The sequence below is a fragment of the Coenobita brevimanus genome, chromosome 85, assembly GCF_032717465.1.
Source record: "Coenobita brevimanus isolate Jiangsu-jjx chromosome 85, ASM3271746v2, whole genome shotgun sequence".
Taxonomy (NCBI): domain Eukaryota; kingdom Metazoa; phylum Arthropoda; class Malacostraca; order Decapoda; family Coenobitidae; genus Coenobita; species Coenobita brevimanus.
Genome location: NC_137038.1, coordinates 4,730,816 through 4,736,003, shown reverse-complemented (window position 1 = coordinate 4,736,003; position 5,188 = coordinate 4,730,816).

Here is a 5,188-nt window from a genome sequence, read left to right as displayed (position 1 = left end):
CTACGGGAATGGTGCAAGGAAACGAACATGCTTTCCCAGTCATATTCTAGTAATTTAGTCGCACTTGTGTACGAGCCGCCTTGCGTGGGTCAGCTGGCGCACTGCAGTTATCCTGGCTTCTTACTCGTATGTTGTTATGTTCAAAATATGCAGACAGAATGACTGAGTAAAAGGTGCAAGTAAGCATATATACAAAATAAATCACGGAGGAAGTAGTTCAACGGAGGTGATATGCAAAATGAATAGCTACAAAGAACCTTCAGAGACTCCGAAAATCAGACACACCGTCACTGAACACCCCGCTGGGGTCCTATGGGTTATTTTTATGGAGTGCAGCTCTGTGTGTGGGTGTGCGGGGGAGGGTGTATGTAGGGGGGCTGGTGGAGAGGGAATAGACGCGTGTATGGAGGGTGGAGTAGATGGGGGAGAAGGGTGTGTGTGTGTGCGCGCGCGCGGCTGTGTGTGGTGGTGCCGAAGCTACTAATGTAGCCAGAAACACATTAAAGAGGGTAGTGAGGTGCATTGTGCAGAAGAAATGGCTAAGGGGCACCTCTTCCTTTTATTTATTGTGGCGTGGGAAATATCCCTGGCTTATCAGTCACATTCACGTATTGAGGCCCTTGGAATGATCTATTTCACCTCACAGGAGAGAATATATATATATATATATATATATATATATATATATATATGCCTTATTCTGATAATGCCTGTTGACTCAACGGTACAGCTGGGTTGTGGATGTTAAGTCAGTAGTTACGTGTCGTATTCCATTGAAAAATTGCAACTTAAATAAAATCAATATCTGCCTTAATGGCATATAGTAGGTAAGAATAAGGCCTAAGCCCTCCTCCTGCCCACCTTGACTCTTACATATTTTTTATACCTCTCTATTTCAAAGATCCAATATTATTCTTGTGCCTTTCATTCATATGGTTTTATTCAGCTCAGGGTAGAGTATTTGAACTGGATGGGTAGAGACTGTCTTCATTAACCTCTTCTGAGTGCCGTATTGTCGTATTCTGCCTATTGTCTGTCTGTTTTAGTCCGCTTAGAATCTACTTTTCGCAATAGAGGAATTGGAGGTAAGCTGTAGCCTATTACAAGAAGTATCCCTCCAATTTAGTAAAGTTTGGAGGTAGCAAGAATAGAGCAAGAAAATACCTCACCGTATTGAATGGGTTTTATCTGAGAGAGAGAGAGAGAGAGAGAGAGAGGAAGCAGAGACTGGGAGATACATACTTTGGTCCATCTAAATAAACCAGAACGAAAAGGAATCCACAGTCATGATCCATTCATTTAGAGATATTTAGACACATTTAAAAGACAGGAGGTTCTTGGGCAGTAGGTCCTAAGCGACGAGGAGAAAAGGAGAGAGGAATTTAGTTGACTGTGGGTGTTTAGTATGCCTTATGAAGCTATCCCTCCCGCCCTTACCCAGGTGTGTGTGTGTGTGTGTGTGTGTGTGTGTGAGAGAGAGAGAGAGAGAGAGAGAGAGAGAGAGAGAGAGAGAGAGAGAGAGAGAGAGCAGTAAATTTAGTAACCACAGTCTTTTAAAACGACTTCGTGTTTTCCTATTCTTATTTTCTCATATTCATTTTTGCCTCTCTCTCTCTCTCTCTCTCTCTCTCTCTCTCTCTCTCTCTCTCTCTCTCTCTCTCTCTCTCACACACACACACACACACACACACACACACACACACACACACACACACACACACACACACACACACACAGTAATTTCCCGTGTGAATAGCGTGGCAGTAATTTCAGGAGCCAGTTTTCCCGAGTGAAAGTCAAGGTTTCTTTCACTGATGTCACTGAAGAACACAACAAGCAGATTTTTCCTGATTGTTGCTTGTCTTATATTCTTCACTGCTTATTTTACTTGGCTGGCGAGGAGAGGAAGAGAGATAGGCAGGTAAACAGAGAGAGAGAGAGAGAGAGAGAGAGAGCACTTTTAGTTCGTGTTCTATCTTTGATCTTGATGAACGGGTCGTGTCCTGAGTGGCTTTGGAGATCACGTGACGCATTTTCCGTACCGAATTATTCAGTACAGTGGACTTCAATATCCACTTGAGTGCTATTGATGCGCATTTTTGCAATACTGAAGCGATGTAACATAATTATAAAGGGAGATTTAGTTTGAAAATGGAAAATAAACCGCCAAAGAAGAGTTATTGCGAACTTTATCGATATTAAAGAGATCCAAATAACATGTAAGAGGACGGTGAGGTGTAAGATGCAGAATAAATAGCTAAGAAAGAGTTGTTGCGAATTTTGATGATGTGAAAAATACAATTAGCAAAATAAATCGGTAAGGAAGAGGTGCCACGTAACCTCCTATCCCCCCGAGAATATGAACCTGAGAGCTCCAGCCATCGTTTTTTCGTATTTTTACTTTTTTTTTATTGTTTCCCCTTTTCCAGGACTTATATTTTCAGTTATCCTTTATGTCAAGTTCCGGTGGTGTTTGGTTTTCTTTTGGAGACTCATCCTATTATTGTCACCCAGACGATTTTTTTATTATTATTATTTTTATTTATTTATTTATTTATTTTTTTGGTGAATGGGTTAATGGAGATTGTTTTGCATCCCTTAAGTAGGACGTGTTCGTTATGTCATTAATAAAATCGTGCACTGGTAGCAAGAAATATTGCACGTCATCGTAGTGAAGAGGTTTAATAAATGCCAAGTGCTTCCAATTTCTATCGTGTCTATTCGCTCTGTGTCAGTACACGTAAATTGTGAGATGTATTAGGGCAATGTTATACTGCTCTCACTCAAACTTGGCCTAAAAGTGCCATCCCTCCATTTTGAATGCTAGTTGTAACGATAGATCAACACTCGATTATAGTGCTGGTCATGAAGTGCTGTGGGAAGGATGTAGAGTCACAGTGTTGTTTTATCCAGTCACTGAACAACGTGAAATAAGTTGCCAAGGGACGAAAATCTGGGTAAAGTTAGAATGAAAACCGTATAGTTAACAGTGAATATTGCATTAGCGTTGCATGCTGTAGTTTGTAACCGGGTACAGTACCTCTGAATGGGCCAGGAATTACACAAGTCCTTCCCACTGTTTTTTTCCTACACCTTAACTCCTTCAATCCTCGACGCTTGTTACTGACCTATTCTTGCTGCTTCCAAACGATTTTATTTTGTTTTTAGGAGACCTCTTGTAGTGAACTGGTGAATGATGGTTGTCTGTAGCCTCCTCAGTTCGGAAAGTCTCTGCACCAAAATAAAGTGGTATACAGGCGGCAAAAACAGTATTGAAAGTACCTCACGGGACTGAAAGGGTGAAATGTGCTGATGAACCTTCATTTAAATCTAGTTAATGTGTCAGTTCAGTACGTGCTGCCATTTGTGGATATTTCAGCCATTAAAGTGTTCCTAAAACAGGTCCGATGGCCACTTACTACACCTATAATATTCACGGCCCATGCCATACTCAAAGTACATACGATATTCCAAAATTTTGTATGGATATAAGGGTAATGGAACTGGCGCATTTTAGCAAAGTTAACCATTAGTATATATATTTTCTGTGGGTCTGTATTTACGTCCGTTTTCTCTTGACACAGGAACCTGGGGGACTAATCTGTACATGTCCCCATGGCGTTGACAGCGAGTCCTCTTCTCCTCAACGCACTCCCCGGCCCCTCTCCCCCATCCCCCCTCTCACCAACCCCCCTCGCACCCTAGCACGGCCCAGGGGGGACGGGGGACCGGAGGGGGTTGACACAAGCAGTGGGGGGCGCAGTGGAAGACGTCGACATTACTACAGAAGGAGCGTCAGTCTTGGTCAAATTTTGCAGGTTTGTGTTCTTCACCTTTTGATCAAGATTTTCGTCCTTCTTTGGCTATTTCATGTACTTCAGTAACAAAGTAAAATAATGTTGCTGCTCTTCAACCATTTCATCTTACTTTTCATAACTTTAAGATGGAGAGTTTGTAATTGTAGGCCAAGCTAGAGTAGAGAGTATATTACCCACATAAGAAACAGGTACTTTGTATGTATATAGAATGTCTTGCCCATGTGCAAATTCTTTGCACAAAGGCAAAACATTATATGCATGTGATAATTCTTTGGTGAAATACATGCTTCTGCTTTGCCTTGATCGGGGGGGTGGGGAGGGGGGAATCTTGTATGGCTGTTATGGATCCACTATTAGAAATAAGGCGAAAAAAAAAAAAAAAAAAGTAACTCACCAGACCATCATGTTCCAGTAAAGGTGATGTTTGGTTTCCTTGTAGGTCAATTATTAAGTTACTGATTACTGTGCCTCTCTTATTTTTATTTTTTTTACTGTAATTTGTCATGGTAGAAAAATTTATAAGGGGCTTCTTTATAAACATACCCAGTACCACTCCTGTCCATGCCTAGGAATGATACAGGGTGATCCATGAAAAACACTGCACTCAAAACTCATGTCACTTGTGATTTGTTGGGACGATTCAGTTTGGCAGTGGGAATAGGATATGGATAAAAGCTGCATAGTAGACATTGAAAACCGTAACTAACCCTTCCCTGCAACACAGAAACTCGCGTGGTGGAGTGAGAGAGGAGTATTATAAATGTGACCTCTTTGATGCCAACACCACCGTCCCATAAACACTCCATCACTTTGGCCCATCATCGTGTTTTTGGTCACAGGTGGCAGGACCGTCCCTTTCCTTCTCACCACAGGTTACCCCTTGAGTCTGGGCGAGCTTGTTTTTCCGTCTGAGGATTTAAGTCAACGTAGGATGGGTTAGAAATAGTAATGATTAAGTCCTTCGGTATGAGAGACCCTTCCTGAAAAAAAATCGTCTGTTAGCAGCAAGAAGATACAAAAATGCCAAAATATTCAGGTACTTATTTTTTATTTGTCTACTTTCTTACTTTTTACGTTTCTACTTTGCTGCTTTATATTTTTCTATTTTCTGCTTTTTATTTTTGTACTTTTTCTACTTTATTTTTCTACTTTATTTTTCTACATCCTCGTCAACAGAACTCAGATGGTTCCCTGAGCGACGGGGGACTAACCAGCAGTTCGGGCAGCCACTACTACTACCCCAGCGGCAGCACCACGCCCACGCCCTCGACACACACACGCCCATACGCTCGTTCCCTGTCCTACGCCCACACCACCGAGGACGAGTCGGCCCGGGAGCTGAGTGACTTCGAAAAGGAGAATTTACTGTT